The sequence below is a fragment of the Protopterus annectens genome, chromosome 2.part2 (assembly GCF_019279795.1).
Source record: "Protopterus annectens isolate FY-2018-M chromosome 2.part2, PAN1.0, whole genome shotgun sequence".
NCBI classification, from domain to species: domain Eukaryota; kingdom Metazoa; phylum Chordata; order Ceratodontiformes; family Protopteridae; genus Protopterus; species Protopterus annectens.
In genome coordinates, this window is record NC_056730.1 from 583968473 (window position 1) to 583987714 (window position 19242).

At 40.7% G+C, this 19242-nt stretch overlaps 1 protein-coding gene across 2 annotated transcripts in view; it reads left to right on the top strand.

Moving 5' to 3' along the window:
- Nucleotides 1-19242, top strand: part of SFXN5 (sideroflexin 5) — a 3177886-nt gene that overhangs the window by 1670296 nt on the left and 1488348 nt on the right. The gene's annotated exons all lie outside the window — the stretch shown is intronic.

Here is a 19242-nt window from a genome sequence, read left to right on the forward strand (position 1 = left end):
GTACCCAGTTTACCAGTCAGTTGTTTGAGATTTGCAAAAGAGTACTACTTTATCCATGTTACTAGTAGTCCTGAATACCCACAGTCAAATGGCCTTGCTGAACGTGCAGTACAGAGTGCAAAGCAATTACTAGAGAGGTCAAAGTGTGACAATACCGATATCCTCTTAAATTTGCTTAGTCTCAGAAATAGATCCCCTGACAACTACTTGGCTCACTTGCTCAGACACTTCTATCTAGGCAAACCAGAACAGCCTTGCCTATCAGTTCTAGTTTATTGGTGCATAATGCTAAAAACAGAGCAATCAAAGCCCAACTTTTTAAAAAGTGTTCTTCTAAAAAGTCCAGCTATGATAAAATGAGCAGATTTCTTCATCTGTTAAAAGGAGAAACAGTGACGATGCAAATGGCAAAAGACTGATTGAATTGGTCAAGTGAGAGGTATATCTGCTGAGCTGAGATCCTACTTAATGGAATCTGAGAGTATGAAATACAGGAGAAACCGCATGCATCTTCTTCCTGTATCAAAAACGATACCGTTGCATCGTACTTGTGATACAGACTCTAGATCTCAGAGGAACCCTGACAATGTTTGTACTAAAGAACGTGTGTCAGTATCCATTTCCATTCCTGATTATGTCCCCATTGTCCCCAAAGTTAAACATTCCTTGAAAACAGTCCCCATTGCTAGATCCAGTTCTGACTTTTATGTTACATGAGCAGGTTGTATTTCTAGACCTAGTGTAAAATACACAGCAACCTGGACATTATTGTTTTATATGTGTTTGATTTTGTATGATTGCATGTCAAAGAGTTAGTTCTGTATAATTGCAAGTCAAAAGATCATTTTTGTATAATTGCATGTCATTGAATACTGTCATTTGATGTATGAGCTATTTCTCAAATAGGGAGGATGTAGAACAGAGTTTGTGTATGTACCTCTTAGAAGCAAGCTTCGTATAGACCCATTTCAATTTTAAATCATGATTAGAAAGTGTTTGTCTATATTAGCTAAGAGAATGGCAAAGGTATTGCCGAAACTGATAGATATGGATCAATGCAGTTTTATGGAGGAGTAACAAATATTTGGCAGCATTAACAGAATAATAAGGATCCAGAGGGATGCAGAATGTAAAACAAAATAGATATTGTTAGTGGATCTTGATGCAGAGAAATCATTTAACAGGAATTTTAGATACAAAGTTAATTAATTAGGAGGATATATGAAAAATTAGAGGGTTCCTCTCTGATAAGTTCTGTTTGAATAGAGAAGCAAGGCAGGGGTATTCACTTTTCCCTTGTTATTTGCTTTATACTTAGACAGTGGCAAAGAAAATAAAGGATTCAGAAATGCAAGAATACAATTGGTGTGATAATTAAGAAAAGTTGGCTTTATTTGTAGGTGATATTATTTTGTACCTGATAAATACAGAAAAGGACGTCTCAGTGTTATGGAAATTAATGAAGATAAAACAAAGGCTATATTCATAAATTATGTACCCACACAACAATTGATTCAGCATATCCATATTTATGGGAGCATGATAAGATGAAATATTTAGGAGTATAGTTTATAAAGGATTCTGTTATGGCAGCTGAGGATGTGTGGGAAGAGACTAAACAAAAGGTAATGCAAAAACTGAGAAACTGGAAACACTTGTTTATAGCTATAAGATAGTAATGTACAAGCATTGAAAATGCTTTTAGCCCCTTTAGTTTTATTTATGGTTCAGGCATATTTTATCAACTAGAAGAGAAGTTGTGGACAATAATAAAGAGTGGAAGGAATTTATTTTGGTAGAGAAGGTGGCAAGAACTACATGGGATAAGTTGGTCCTTCCAGTAGAACAAGGTGGTTTAGGATTACCTGATTTGAAGGGATATTTTAAAGCTACACAGTTAAGGCTCATATGCATAACACAAACAGAAGGTTATGATTCAAAATGTAAAGGGATAATAATGAAGAGGGGTTCAAGAAATAGAGAGTGGGATTTTGGATGCAGATCCTTAAGGAGAATAATAACAGCCATACAAAATATTATGTTCATAAAGCAACAGAAAATATTCTAAGAACTAAGCCAACATGAGAATGGAGAAATGAGATTTTGCAAATAGGGAGGACTGCAAGCAGGGGTACCGAAAATAGGCAATAGGGGGCTTAAATTTAATGGAGAAAACTGGTAAAGGAACCAATGTTTTGGGAGTAAATAACTAGAGAGGGAATGGTAGTAGATTGGAATGAGGTCAAGAAGACATTTGGACTGCAGGCTAGAGACTGCCTTCCCTACCAGGTATTAATATCAGAGTATAGGCAAAGAGAAAGTAATAGGGGGAATCATAAGTGATCAATCTGCTCTAGTAGAGTTTTTAGTTGAATCAAGAACAGAATCTTCCATTAAAAAAGAGATAGTAGAGCATATACAATATTGCATGATTGCTATAAGAATCAATCAGAGGGGGTTTGAAAAGATTAGAAAGAGGGACTGGAAAATCAGTTTACAAGAGTACAATGGGAGGACATATGTATGGCTCCTTGGTATGTAACAAAGTCCAGAAGGTTTAGGATCTTTGCTTGGATGAGTGTGTGTAGGTATTTTTATACCCCAAGCAGACTTCAAAGTATTTTTCCGTGGGTAGATACCAAATGTTGGAGTTATGATGGAGAAGAAAGCAGTAACTGGGAGCATATGTTTCAGGAGTGTAATGAGTTAGCTGATTTTAAATATTCCCCTACAGAGTACTCTGTCAGAAATATCGGGTGAGCAAATAGCTGTAACTAAGGAAATTATTCTTTTGAGCTGGGATCGGGGTCTGGATTGCCTATACATAGTGAGGCATTATTTAGTTTAATTCTGTTTGATGCCAAAAAAGGAATTACTAGAAAATGGAAATCCAGGTCTAAACTAACTGCATTTGGAGTACTGAATATTATAAAAGAGAAAAGAGCACTGGAAAGAGGGATCTTTACAAAAGGGAAGGAGCAAATTACATAGAAATAAATGGAAATTTTGGGAACAATAATGGCAGAATAATGTGCAGGAGGATGAGGAAGAGTAAAATGTAAGGGAAGGCAGGGATTTAGCAATTTTTGTAATGTTGGACTGATGATAGTTTGCAAATAAAGAAAAGATATGTGATGTTTGATGTATTTAGATGGAAAAATGTTAATATGCTTTTTTTTTCTTTGTTAGTGTATATTTGCCTTTGTCTTAAGTGCCAATTTAATAATGATGCTTGGCAAATTCTTCTTGATCTTTTCTTTTTAAAGATGCTGCTCATAACTCTTTTATTGGTCAGAACAACATTGGTTCTGTCTTCTCATGCACCTGATGGGGGCAATTACCAAAAACTGCCGGACAAGCCAGACTTGCTTATACAGAACAAGAAATCCATAATCCCGCCCGACATTAAAAATCTCCAACTGACTGGATAATAGTTATTTTTTATCCTATTTGGTCACCTTTTTTGAGGATGTGTGTGTAGTAGTTTTTAAAGGAAGCTAGAAACTGCTACTAGGAAACCATACTTAGCCAGCTAAAAACAATTTTTTGGATCATGTTCTTCTGGCACTTTTGTACCTGTGAGAATTTCTCAAGTCAGATCTAGATTGCAGTTCTGTGAGGGTGCACCTTTCAGCTAATTCTTGTTTGCCTTTGGATCCCCCTTTCATCCTTATTTCAAATTAAACATTTTAGAAAAGGAATTTACATATTAGAAAGCAAGTGGCACTTCCTTGGGATCTTATTTTATATTGGAAAAATTAACTCTCTTTTCTTTTGAACCTGCAGCCAGTTTTTGTTTTGCTTATTGCTCAGATTTCAGCTAGATGGGTGTCTGAATTACAGGCCATGTCACAGAACCATCCCTTCCTTTATGTCAAAGATTGATTCTGAATGTACTTTAAACCAGACCAGGCATCTCCCGACATTCTTTCCTGAATCCAAAAGGAGAGAATACTTCATACTTTAGATGTCCATAGACAGTTGAGATATTAGCAGGACTAAAGATTTTTGGAAATGTAACAGATTATTTGATCTGATGTTGTCAGTTTTTATTTTATCTTCAACATATGGGTTCAGATATGATACCTCGGATCCAACTTGGCCATTGCAAAAGCGTGTCAACCAAAAAGCTCTTGAGCTTCCTACCCCACCCACAATGCATCTCTCCTCATCTCCTCAGATCTCGTTTGCCACTTTGCAAAGATGTGGTCATTCCTGACAGCTTTCGAGCAGTAAGGGTTTTTTCTCTACAGTTTATATTATCCTTTCTTCCTTTTTAGTCATATTTTTCTCTTCTTGTCTCTTTTAAGCTGATTTCTCTTATCCATTCCTTTCCCCAGAGTTTTACTTGGACTTTATAAAGTAAAACTTACTTAGCTGTTTCCCTGCCCCTTTTCCTGCTATCTCTCTTTCACTATTGTTATATTTAAAAAAACCCAAAAAAGTAGTGTTAGTGTTTTTCTTTAGTAATTAGAATAGGTAGTGCTATTTCTAGTTGTTCTTTCTGCTGTGTCATTGTTTTTGTTGTTGTTGTCTTAGCCTTGACAGTTGTGCTCTAACATTATGGCAGAAAAAGCAGACAGGCTGGCTGGCTTTAAAAAAATGTTCTAAGTGCAATCACAAAATTCCACTTAGTGACTTGCACAGTATGTGTGTCTACTGCCTTGGTCTGTCCCATCTTCAGGAGGACTGTGACATTTGCGTGGTATTTAACCATAGGCATGTTGCCCTCCTCATTTGGGAAGACCATTTCTGGCACAGACAAAAAGAAACCATACACTTCCTCTAAATCTGTACACTCCAACCCTGTTTCCTCCCTGTCCTCCAGAGGTTCAGACAGAGGAAGGGAAAGACCTTCGTCGGCTTCAAAAATTTTGTCAGAGCTGAATCCAAAACTCGTTAAACACTCGGATCCCACTGCTACGAGGACTCTTCCGTCGGATCTAACAACTGCAGATCCGAATCTCTCTGCATCTAAGGATAGGCTGGATCTGTTGCTGTTGGATCCAATGGAAAGTCCATTTAAGCCAGTTTTGCCCAGGATTTGGTACTCCCCCTCCACATATCCAGTACCATCCAGGGTCCCATCACTGTTCTTGGAGAGTCCAAGGTCACCGTTGGCATCCTCGACTCACTCCATTGAAGATGATGTGTAGAGGATGATCGAGAAGATCCTCTGGGTGCAAGTTATTGCAAGGCCTCCTATGGCTCCTACTCCCAAGGGTGAGAAGTTCCAAAGTTCTTTCCTGCTTCATGTTCCTCCTCCAATCCCCCTGGAAGGTTAGAGTTGTCTGATCAAATTTGCCCAGTTCTGTCGATGCAGGAGCTGAGGATCTTTTCTTCCTTGTCTCCAGTCCTACTCTGATTTCCTTAGCTCAGTCGGAGCTGGGGACCTCTTGAGCTCATGGTGGCCCAGTCGGATCTGAGATGGTAAGTTCAGTGGTGAAGATCTCGGACCCCCCCCCCCCAATTTTGGAGTTTCTGCCTAGATCATCCCAGCCCCAGCTTCGAAACTGTTGTCACCTGAATTTTTGTGGACTGAGACTTGGGAACACTGTCTTTTGGGTTGGGGTTCCATCATTTCTTAGGGGCAGTCAGCTTTCGAGGCTCTGGAGAGAGCTATATATGCTTCAGCAGTTCAAACAGAGTCTGCCTCGGCGGATCTGCAGTCCTGTACCTTGTAGAATTTGCTCCAAGTGTCTTGACCAAACTTCTCACAGGGACAGCAGGTCCATAAGCCCCAGGTGATCCACCAGAGTTCCCCCTCCTGTTCTGATTACTCCCTGGAACACCACACAGAGGAGGTTCCTCAGAAGAGGAGGTGCAAGAGGAAGCACCTGGACTCCAGGGAAGAGTCCATCACTGGAGACACCAACCTCAAAGAAGATGAGGGATCCCATCAGTCACACCCTGACTGTTTCCTTTGGGGACATCCTTGAGATCTTGAGGCAGAGGGGTGGCTGGACGTCCAGCAATCCCTCATCTGAGAAGCTGGTGTACCTGGCGGCATTTGCATCCTGTCCATCTACTTCCTGGATGTCCCTGCCCACCGACGATCTCACTGAATTGATTTCTCACCTGGCGTGGGAGGCTTCAGACTCGATCAAACCAATCCCTCTGAGACCAAACAAGATTATTTTTGCAGCTGAGGATAAAAAACTCTGGTTGAAGGGTGTTCCGGTAGATGCCATGTTTGTGGCGGTGGCCACGAAGAAAGAACTTGTGGAAGAAAGTTCTGCTATCCCTCCTCCTAAAAGGTATTCCAGGGTGATAGATAGACGTGGGAAGCATGTCTTTTCTTCAGTGACCTTTGCCTTGAAGTCCCATTTTACCACATTACAGAGGGATCTGATCAAGGAGCTGTTGGATACCCTCTCAGGAGGCATGTTTGAAAAGGTACAGGATTCAGTCACCTCTCAGCTGGCCAACCTACATGCTGTCGCAAACTCCTCCTTGAGGCTGATCTCACATGCATCCAAAGGGAAAAGTAGAGTGGTGGGTTCCGGCATGTCTATGAGGAGACATGCCTGGATGCACCTCTATGACTTTGCAGAACTATCAAGTCTTAGCTTGTTAATGCTTCATTTGACGGCTGACCAAAAAAAAAAAAAAATGGGACTGGAAGCCTATTTTGGATCTCAGCAAATTTAACAAGGAGGTTCAGCAGAGCAAACTCTGGATGGTCATGGTTCAGTCCATTCTTCGGTTCTTGGAAAAGGATGACTGGATGTGGTCGATAGACCTTCAGAACGTGTAGTACCCCATAAAGATGGACAGGCCCTCCAGAAGGCATTTACACTTCCGGCTCGGAGCCAGTCACCGTCAGTTTAGAGTATTGCCATTTGGTCTCATAACAGCACCCAGAGTGTTCACCAAATGTATGGCAGTAGTAGCAGCTCACTTGAGACAGCAAGGATTCTGGGTGTTTCCAAAAGTAGGTGACTGGCTCATCTCTGCCCCAAGCAGGCATGTACTCTTAGAAGCAAGAGACATAGTTATTCAAACATGTTCTTTGTTGGGGATTACAGTATACTACAAAAAGTTATATCTAGATCCCACTCAATGACTCGAATTCATAGCAGTGAACTTAAACACAGTCAGAATGGTAGCATGTCTTCCATCCTGGAGTGATAACCATAAGGGATCAGGTCAAGAAGCTTCTACACAACTCATGAGTGTCTCCCTGAACGGTACTACAAGCCTTAGGTTCAATGGCAGCAGCGATAATATTAGTTCCGCTAGCCAGATTTCATATGAGAATCTTACATTGGTTACTCACAGTACAGATCCTTCACCAACCCATGTCAGCCCCGATAATTTTCACAAATACTTACAAGAAGGTTCTTTCATGGTGGGTTTAATCAAATCAACTTATGCAAGGTCGCCCATTTTTTTTTCCCTATCCCAAGTCCATTGTGACCACGGACGTTTCCCAGATTGGGGGGGGCTTTATCTGGGAAAAACAGTCCAAGGAACATGGTCTGCAGAAGAGGCCAACTCATACATAAATGTCCTAGAGATGAGAGCGGTGTTACTAGCGTTGCAAGCCTTTCAAAGTACTCTTTCTCTGGGAACGTTTACGATTCAATTGGACAACTTGTCAGTAGTATGGTACATCAGCAAATAAGGGGGAACCACATCTTACCACTTATGTCGAGAAGCACTCAGAGTGTAGAAGTGGGCAGTTTCTTCCAACTGCTTTCTGGTGGCAATGCACATTCCAAAAAGTCAAATGTGATTGAAGACAAGTTCAGCAGATCCATTATCATGCCTTACAAGTGATCCCTTAATCAGAAGGTAGTGGAAATAATATTCCATGAGTGGGGTCAGCCTTGCTGTGGCCTATTTGTATCCCCTCTGAACAACAAATGCAGCAACTACTTTTTCCTGATCTTCCCAAAGGGGGAGTCCCCGAGGGACTCTGTCACTCACGATTGGCCCCTGAGGGGCTGTCACTCACGATTGGCCTCCTAGTCCATTATATGCCTTCCCCCTACTCCATTGATCCCCAAATTTCTTTAGAAAGTGAACAAATTGAAGAGAGAAGTAATCCTCATTGCTCCATACAGGCCTCAACAAATCTGGTTTCCATTTTTTTGGCCTCAACTACAGAAGAAGCCATGAATTCTGGATCCAACTCCAAACCTTCTCTCTTATCCGACAGGAATGCCTCATCTGAACATTCACACACTCAAGCTGACAGCTTGGTATCTCCAGTTCCATTGATAGCCAGACAAACTATGCTCTCATCTCTAGTGCATCATATTCTACTGTCATCTCACAAGCTGTCTACACATAAATTGTATAACAGTAAATAGGGAAGATTTGTACATTGGGCACAACAAAAAAATATAGATCCCTTTTCAGCACCTATCCATGTTGTTCAGGAATTCTTAGCACAGTTATTCAGTGGGGGAGCTGCTCACTCTACAATCAAAGTGCATTTAGCTGCAATTTCTAATTTCCACATTGGGTTTGACTGTTCCTCACTTGCGTCACATAAGCTCTGCAAGGCTTTCTTGAGAGGAACTCTCTCACTGAAGCGACCCTATAAAGACCCCTCTCTACCTTGGGACCTAAATTTGGTTTTATACAAAATTATACAGCCTCCATTTGAACCAGCAGCTACTTGTCATCTCAAGTTTCTCTCTTTTAAAACAATTTTCTTGGTAGCCATCGTGTCAATGAGAAGAATATCCGAGATCCAGGCTTTATCTTCCCAGCCTCCATATTTAGTCTTTCATAAAGACAGAGTTACCTTACAGACCAATCCATCCTTTCTGCCGAAGGTAGTTTCAGAGAACGCTATCAATCAGATGATTAATTTACTGTTTTTCTTCCCAAACTTTACCAATAAAGGCAAATATGTATTGCACTTCACTGCCACCCAGTGCCTGTCTTAACTCTTCCCTGAACTCCACCTCACAATTACCCTTTTTCAATTTCCACCAGTTGATCCTTGGTGCTGCCCTCATACTCCTCCTCCTCTTCTTGATCACCAATGTCATCCTACAAACCACCATCCTATGCTGCCTAACTACACTTTCCCATGCCACCACTTTACAGTCTCCAATCTCCTTCAGACTGGCCCTTCTACATAAGATATAATCCACCTGTGTGCATCTTCCTCTACTCTTGTGTGTCACCCTATGCTCCACCCTCTTGTTAAAATACGTATTCATCACAGCCATGTTCACAGAATAGCTGGGTAACTACAGCAGAGCTAGTAAGAGAGATGGCTAGAAAGGTGCTTGGTGTGACATCTGGAAAGAGGAAGGAGGACAAGGAGACCTGGTGGTGGAATGTAGAAGTACAGGAGAGTATACAGAGAAAGAGGTTGGTGAAGAAGTGGGATTGTCAGAGAGATGAAGAAAGTAGACAAGAGTATAAGGAGATGAGGTGCATGCAAAGAGAGAGGTGGCGAAGGCTAAGGATGAGGCGTATGAAGAGTTGTATGAAAGGTTGGACACTAAGGAGGGAGAAAAGGACCTGTACCGATTGGCTAAACAGAGGGACCGAGCTATGAAAGATGTGCAGCAGGCAAGGGTGATAAAGGATAATGATGGATCAGTCACAGCATGAAGTTATGTGAAAGAGTTGTGGAAGCTAGGTTAAGAAGGGAGGTGATGATTAGTGATCAGCAGTATGGTTTCATGCCAGGAAAGAGCACTACAGATCCGATGTTTGCTCTGAGAGTGTTAATGGAGAAGTACAGAGAAGGTCAGAAGGAGTTGCATTGTGTCTCTGTGGACTTAGAGAATGCATATGACAGGGTGCCTAGAGAGGAGTTGTGGTATTGCATGAAGTCGGGAGTGTCAGAGAAGTATGTAAGAGTGGTACAGGATATGTTCAAGGGTTGTGTGACAGTGGTGAGGTCTACGGTGGGAGTGACGGATGCATTTAAGGTGGAGGCGGGATTACATCAAGGATCAGCTCTGAGCCCTTTCTTATTTGCAGTGGTGATAGACAGGTTGACAGATGAGATCAGACAGGAGTCCCCGTGGACTATGATGTTTGCAGATGACATTGTGATCTGTAGTGAGAGTAGGCAACAGGTGGAGGAGACCCTGGAGAGGTGGAGATAAGCTCTAGAGAGAAGAGGAATGAAGGTCAGCAGGACTAAGACAGAATATATGTGTGTGAATGAGAGGGAGGATAGAGGAATGGTGAAGATGCAGGGAGTAGAGGTGGCAAAGGTGGATGAGTTTAAATACTTGGGATCAACAGTTTAGAGTAACGGTGAGTGTGGAAGAGAGGTGAAGAAGAGAGTACAGGCAGGATGGAGTGGGTGGAAAAGAGTGTCAGGAGTGATTTGTGACAGACGAGTACCAGTAAGAGTGAAAGGGAAGGTCTACAAGAGGGTAGCGAGACCAGCTGTGTTATATGGGTTGGAGACAGTGGCCTTGACAAAAAGGCAGGAGTCCGAGCTTGAAGTGGCATAGTTGAAGATGTTAAGATTTGCACTGGGTGTGACGAGGATAGACAGGATTAGGAATAAGTATATTAGAGGGTCAGCCCAGGTTGGAAGGTTTGGAGACAAAGCCAGAGAGGCAAGATTACGTTGGTTTGGACATGTGCTGAGGAGGGATGCAGGGTATATTGGGAAAAAGATGCTAAGGATGAAGCTGCCAGGTAACAGGAAAAGAGGAGGGCCTAAGATAAGGTTTATGGATGTGGTGAGAGAGGACATGCAGGTGGTTGGTGTGACAGAGCAAGATGCAGAGGACAGGAAGAAATGGAAACAGGTGATCTGCTGTGGCGACCCCTAATGGGAGCAGCCGAATTAAGAAGAAGATGTATTGCACTTGTTAGATGTTCACAGACAATTGTGTTTTATCTACACAGAACAAACAACATAAGAAAGGAAAGTCAACTGTTTATTTCCTTCTCAGAAACTAAATTGGGTCTTCCAGTGTCCAAGGTCACCTTAGCCAAATGGATCACAAATTGTATATCTTTTATTTACAAGGGTGAAGGCTTAGAACTGCCTAAAACTGTTCGAGCTCATTCCACTAGAGCAATGTCTAGTTCCTCAGTTTTTCAATCCGGGGCATCCATAGATGATATTTGTACAGCAGCCTCCTGGGCTACACCCCATACCTTTATTACTCATTAAAAATTGGATTTGGTTTCCAAGGGTAGAGCCTCCTTTGGTACAATGGTTTTGAAGAACATCCTTCCGTAAGGCCACCCAGGAATAAGGAAGCTGGGGGACTCTGTCCCATATGTTGAGGATAAACTGAAAATTGACAACATCAGATAAAAAAAGTTATGTACTCACCATAACGGTTCATCTGTGGTGTCAATTTTCATTTTTTTCAACAACCCGGCCCTCCCACTGTTTTTTCTAGTGGAGCAAGTTGAATCAAAACTTTGTCAATTAATTAGCACTGGATGCCAGAAATGGTCTTTCCCTTTCTAAGGGAATTCCCTAATTTATTATTCTTTATTATAATATATATATATATATATACACACACACGTTTGAGTGTTTTTTATATATATATATATATATATATATATATATATATATATGCACACACACACACACACACACACACACGCACGCACGCACACAAGTGTGTATACACCTGCAGCAAACAAGATCTGAGTTGATTAGGAGAGATGCTTTGTGGGTAGATTAGGGAGTTTGAGAGCTTTTTGATTGACATGAGCTATTGCAGTGGCTGAGTCAGATCTGAAAGATCAGATCTAAACCATTATGTTGATGAAAAAATGAAAATTGGCAACAGAGATGTAACTTTGTGGTGAGTGCATAACTTTTTTTTTCCTTAGATGGACAGAAAAAAAGAGTCAGTATGTAGACAAACCATTTATAGGTTGCTGTCTCAGGCACTTCACTTTTGTTACCCTAACAATGGTAAAATCCCCCCAATTGAAAGTCAAACCTTATGCTATCAGAGCTGTGGCTACTTCTGAAGCTTTTTGGAATGGGTTGGGTTCTGGGTCTGTCCTCAATGCAGCTTCTTCATCTTTGCCCACATTTTTACTAGGCACTGCAAGCTAGACTCAGTTTCTAGAGCTAGAGCACACTTTGCTAAGGCTATTCTACAAAGACTTCTAGTCTTTGGACCTTCTCCACCCACTCTTTCTTCCCAAACTATGGCAGTTTTTCTACATAGTGCAACACTGGTCTAATGAAGAACGTAATACAGTTGTGTAAGTTAATGTACCGTAACAGCAGAAGTTCAAATAAATCACTGTTGCAGTATTAGCACCTTTCCACTTTCCTGTTTTCTTTCCTTCCTACTTTTCCCAGGCATGGATAGGCTACCCTTCTTTACTTCGACCTTCTACCAGGACATGACATATAGAGTTTCAAGATTCAGCCTTCGTTTTTGGACAAGAAAGCCCTGATTTTTGGCACGCCTACATGTCACTCTTATACTAGCATATAATCTCGTGCTCAGAGTAAATGTACTGTGCCTGAGAAAAAGGCACCCGTGGCTTTGTAGACTGGGTGGACATTTGAAATGCATGCACTGTTGTAGTAAGTTAACTTACACCTCTGTACTTTCAATGCCAACCCAATATAGCGTTTCATGTCAACCAATATTGGGTTCTGTTGTTTGCTAATGACCTTCATGTCTGCTGAATATTTTAAGTGATGGTGGTACTTTTTTAGACAGGATATCAGTCTGGTTATAAGCCATTTTTTGCAGCTTTACTTGCGTAGTCCTTCCTTGGAAAGGTTATGTACACTGCTGTATTTTCTAGCTAAATAAACAGAATATTCTGGTGATATCCCTTTTTAACTGACAGTGGTCAGTAAGGCCATCAATTCTCCTTCTATAATTTGCAGGTAGGCATTAAATATCTTGACTGTATTAATTGGATAACACTGGTTTTAGTCATAGTACATCTATGACACAAGTATGCACCTTTGAAATAATTGTTATATTGCAGCATTACTGTGTGATATGTTGAAAGAGGAGTTATGCGTAATTCAAAAGACATTTGTAATCATTTAAGGTTACATATTTGAATATTCTTTTTAAAAAAATCGAATGAAAATATATTAGGTGATTAAGGCCTGATTTTCAGCAAAATTGCTGAGAACATATTTGACACATTTCAAATATAGTAAAAGCAAACGCTATACATATTGTTATAATAAGTATGCAAATAGTGAGCATGAGTGTTCTCTTATTAAAAAAAAAACAGTGGAGGCAGAGGTCTGTCTAAAAGAGTTCTTATTGTAAAACAATGTAATGTTTGATTACAAATGACAAATAGCTTAGATATTAAGTGTGAGACAATGGAAAATTATGATCTCAACTGTTTTTTTTTTCTCTAATATTTTATATAAATATAGGTTTGGAGGAGTCTAGTGATAAGAATTACCTTTGAAGTTGTACATTGAAAATTGTATGTTAGAGTACTGAATTGAAGGGGCCATTGTTAAACAAAGGCATGTCACTATAATATTTTGACTGACATTCATTTGAACTGTGTACATCTCAGAACATGCTAAAATACACAGGTTATTGGGTTTGGTCTGTTACTACTGAATTACTTAATACATATTTTATTTATAACATCTTCATTTTTAGTCTCAGTCTTTACAGTTAGCTTATCTAGCTAGGACAATTCACCCTGGGTTAAGTATAGACCAAATGCATTTCCTATATAGAAGTCTTATAAATGTTAGGATACTGACATGCAAACATATTTTATAGAGGTAGAGATGTCTGTGGATGTAGTTCAAAACAATGGAGTACACAAATGTTGAATGGCTAAACCGTGATCCTGAAAGATTGGAAGAAAAACATAAAAAAGCACTTAACGTTGTTTTGGAGGTAGGCAAGCCCCCTATACTCCCCCATTGGGGCGCTGGTCCCCAACGCCCCCCTGATAATAATATATACCAACTCTAAGATTGCTCTACAGTGGGGAATGGGCAAATTATGTCGCACAATGTGTATTTTTTTTAATTATTAGCTTTGTGCTGCGGTAGCGCTGTCGCTTGCCAATAAGACGTTGTCCCGTTCGATTCTCAGCTAGAGCGTCTTCTGTCTGGAGACATGCGTGAATGGGCGTACCTTTATTGAAGGTTGTGCGTCAGGGCTGGCAACTCGGCACGTAAAAATCTACTGCCAATCATTAGCGGACCCCTAGCCTGGAAAAGCCGAAAGACACACAACAAGTATAGATGGTATTCTTCTTGGAATATGAACCACAGCAATACGTCAGGTGAAATTTTTATTTGATAGTCTGCATACATCATAAGCCATCAGGCAGATAATAATACTTCTTCAGAGTATCATCTGTACTCTGCAGAACACTTTCTATGTGCATGACTTATTATTTCTGAACCTGTAAAAAAAACACTGATTATGGCTGCCTTTTTATTGCATTTGCTTGCCACAGCACCCTGTGCTAATAAATTCATGTTTTTGAGAATACTTTGCTCATATCTGCACTTCAAATTCTGCATTGGGCTGTCTCAAACTAGTCTCATAATTACTCAAACATTTGCCACAACTGCCTCTTTAAGTGTGTTTTGGACCATCTTACAGATTTGCACAGAACAGTCACACTTCTAGTTTCTGATATCATATTTTTATCTATTTAATTATTCATTCATTCATTTAACATTTGTCAACCAATTAAGTGAGCATGTCCATAGATCCTTTTTATCTAAGACCCAGGCCACAAAGGCAAGAGTAAATGTGGTATCTTTATGGACAGTTTAGTATAGCCAGTCAACCAGAACTGTAAGAATAGTATAGGCAATCAATTGGAAAGTTTTTGGAAGGTAGGAGGAAACCAGAGTACCCAGAGAAAATCCAGTGCAGGTATGGGGAGAACATGCAGAGTCCACATAGAAAGTGAGTGGAAGTCAGACATAAATCCTGAAATTCTGATTCAGGTATCCTACCATTAAGCCACTTTGCTTGTTAAATGTATTTCTGTTTTATTTTGCCGCAGAAAATGTAATTTATTTGCATTTGAAGAGCATTAATTCTTCACACCATGCTAAATGTTACACAAACATATTGCCCGTAATATTTGATTGTTTTAACTGAGCTTGAAAGGACACTGTCTGGAGTAACAGCTGATATCTGTTAAAGTTGTCTCCACAGTGTAGCCAAACATGGATATGTGTGCTCCTGTAACGTTACATATGATGGTGTGTTGTGCAATTCCTGGAGGTGTGCAGGGATGAGAGAAACTCCAGAAATGTGCTAAGTTGAGAGTATCAATATCAGAAATCATAGTATTTATCTACTGCAGAAGGCTGCCTCTCACATCAGTTGCGTATATACCTGTTATTTCTAGGCTGTATTAACTGTGCTGTATGCTTTTCCTCTCTGCTTGAGTGTGTATTTCAACACCATCATCATAAATTATAACTGGTGTCTGTTATTAATCCACTCAGAGTTAACAGATAGTGTCTTTTGAGACTGCAGCCCTGACTAAGACAGGCCTAGTTCATTTAATGGGTTTTACAGTTGTTTTCATCCTGTCCATTATTCACACACAGACATTTTTTTATAAGATCCCACACTTGTTAAGTGCAGGGTTTGTCTTGTGCATGCTGTCCGTTATTCACATTCAGACAAATCTTTTTATAAGATACCACACTTGACAAGTGCAGAGCTGTGCTGGTGCATGCTGTGACATCACATGGTTACTATATAAATGTGTGATGTCCTCGGTCATGTCATTTTTTTCTGCTCATGCATTTCAGAACTTGATCCTGATACATGCAGGTGAAGACCTCCCACATTTCATGGCCTAGACAATGATCAATAAAGTGTGCCTGTAACATCAAATTACTAGCCAAGACTCAGATTGGCATTTCCTTTGGCAAGAGTGTGATGTGAAGCCTTCTGGAGTAGTGGATTCTGAAATTATGTCTGGTCTAGGGTTTTGGAATTGGAACATTCCAGAGATCAACCTATTTGCCACTTGGGACCTAACAGTGTTTCAGCCCTGGCACCTGGAAGATCTCTTAATCTGCCTTGCTAGTTGGAAGATAGCCACAGGGCCACAGGTGAAAGCTTCTGGGATCAACAAGAGGGTCCTATACATACCTCCAGTCCTCAACCAGAGCAGTATCATACAGAATGAATCTTGGAGGGCAGGCCAGAGTATACCCCTACTGAAGATAAGGCCATTGCTAAAAATGATGATCTGGTCCTTTAGATTCTGACCTCATCCTCAGAAAGTGACTGCTTAAACCCATGCCGATCTTTCACCTTGGCGGATAGTGAGGGACTGCAGAAGTTGTACTCTCAGCTGTTACCTTATAGGTCATGTTCCACAGTATAGGTGCTGGCCACTTTCTCTTTGATTGGGTGCTAGATATGAGCATGCTAAGCCATGTTTTAGGGCTGTAATGTCTTCCCACAGATTAAACCCGGCTAAGCGAGCAGTACCTCATCAGCACTCTTTTGACAAACCCATACTGTGCTGTTAGATGGAGCCATAAGGGCTGTCCCTCATTCAGAACAGTGAAAGGATTCTTCTCAAGCTTTTCTTGTTTTGAAAAGGTTTCAGATTGTTTTTGTCCCATTTTGGAGTTCAACAGCTTCAGTCAGTGCATACAGTTCAGAATGTTGACTTTCCAAGGATTAGAGCCCCTGCTGCTACAAGGCACCTAGATGATGTTGCTGGACCTGTTGGGTGTCTTGGCATTTAAGCATTTGGGTCCACAGAAGCGATTCTTCCATTTTGCTCTGGTTGGCTACCAGTTACAGAACTAAGTGTTGCCATTTGTATTTCCTTTGGTAAGCAAAGTGTGTTATCCATGGTGTCCAAAGCACTGCAGAGAACGACCTCCCTGTATCCTTCTGTTTGGATGACTGACTACTGGTAGGCATGTGGATACATCCTTTATGGTTATCCATGGTGTCCAAAGCACTGCAGAGAACGACCTCCCTGTATCCTTCTGTTTGGATGACTGACTACTGGTAGGCATGTCCAGGGAATACTTGGATACATCCTTTATGTGGGTGCTTCTGTGGTTGCACAGTTGATTAGTCTTTTTCCTTCTGGCTATTTAAATCAAAGAAATCACTTTCTTGTTCCCTGAAGGTCAGTCCATGCATCTGATGAATACATTGAATACAAGCCTTTGTATATAAGTAAGGATTCCAGCTCAGCTCTGTCTCCATTTTATAACTTAATTTCTCATATACAGAATAAGCTGCTTCTTTTAATATCAAGAAGAGTGTCAGGTAAAATCAGAAATTGGTTAACTCCTGATATCAGTGCTGTCTTAATGGTAAAGGGTAATGTTATTAAAAAGCATATTAAGCATACACATGTACAATCAGCTAACAGCTGTTTGTAACATGTAGCCAAATCCATGTACGTTTAGAATGCAGTCTTTTTAATTTGAGAAACCTTGTTTATAAGTTGAGCAACATAGAATGATTTCCTTTCTACCTTAAAAACATGTTAGTTGAAAACCAGGTTGCTGTCTGCATGCTTCCCCAAATCCCTGATTGCTGTGTCAACTCTTAGGGGTGTGTTGTCAGTGAGGTAGTTTCCTGGAATAGTCAACTTTGCAAAGGGTAGTAGTATGCATTTCTCAGCACTGAGTTTTAAACCATGGTTATGGCACCAGTTATTTGTCTGTGTTTACCCTTCCTGGAGGATGTTATTGTCTTGGGAGGATTCTATGACTGCTCCTAGTTTGCAGTCATCAGCAAACTTGGTCATCCAGAGGCCGTCAGTGTTGGCCTTGACTCCAAGAAGTAAATGCCAAAAAGGAACGGACCCAGCATAGGACCCTGAGGGACTCCACGAGTGATTGGTCTGTTTGTGGAGGTGGACTCCTCTGTCATAACTCTTTGGGGTCCTATCTGATAGTCAGTTGGCTATCCATTGCATAACATAGCAGTTTGTGCTCAATTACATGAGTTTGTTTTCAGTGCCTGAGTAGGGCCTTGTGTCAGATGCCTTGGCTGGCTCTCACAGTAGGCAATATGCACTATTTTGCCCTCATCCATTGCCTTGGTGACCTTCTCAAAGACGTCTATCAGGTTGATTAGTCATGATCTTCTCCTGACAAAACCAGACTGGGTTATATCCAGTATCTGAAGGTTTCCTTTGTCATTATTTAATATTTCCATGATAATTCTTTACATGGCTTTGCATATAAGACTAGTCAGACTTATGGCTCTGTAGTTTCTGCGATCTATAGATGGTCCACTCCTGTGCAGAGAGATGAAAGCTGCAGTTCTCCATTCATGCAGTATGAAACCTGACTGGAGGCTATGTTTGAAACATGACTCCAGTAGTCCTGATATGTCACGTTTCATGCTATTTAGGAGGCATCCTGGAATGTTAGCAGAGCCCATCAATGCTATGTTGACCTTGGAGAGTGCATTTAGCACCCTTGCTGTATCAATAGTTGGGGGGTTATGTTTGATGGTATTTATTTTTAGGGATAACCACGGGGGAGAGGGTGGTAAAATTAGGTCTGAATGGCCAGGAGATTTGCTATATCTTCTTGGTCCATGTAGGTGGCTCCATTTACTATTTGTTCTGCACATTGTTGCTCACTGCCTCAGAGGTTGCAGACATAGCTAAAGAAAGTCCTATGGTTGTCCTTGGCCTTGAAGACTATTCTTACCTTAAACTTGGCTTTGGTAAAATTGATTTACCCTCTGAGTTATGTGTTTACATTGATGAGGGAGGTTTTATTCTGTTGGGCATTGCATTTCATAATTTGTAAATAATGTTCTTCCTTTTGATGAACAACTTATTTATACTGAGATTTACCAAGTTGGCTTGTTTTTTTTTAGTTTATTCTGAGCTTATTTCTGGTGAGAACAGCTGCCTCAGTGCATCTATTAACATGATTGTACAGAGTCCCTGTGAATAGTTCCACGTAAATTTGGTAGGGCTTGAAATTATGCTAGTTCATCACTTCATAACAGGAAATTTGCCTTAGAATAGTTCCTGTCTACAGGATTGTTTGGGGTCACAGGTTTTATTTTTATTTTGAAGGAGACATCTTTATGGTCCGGCCTTACTAAAGAGGATATTACATGGGGACGGGGGGGGGGGGGGGTGAACTGCTGCATTTTCCCATGTTTGTGAGAAGCAAGTCCAGTATGTTTGCACCCATAGTGGGTGTGTGGACAGTCTGATCCAAGATGGTTGTGTTTACAAAATTGAAGATCCTTGGGCCTGCATGATAAGGGTCTTTACAAATCCCAACTTATACTGGGGTAGTTAAAGTCACCCATGAATATGGTATGG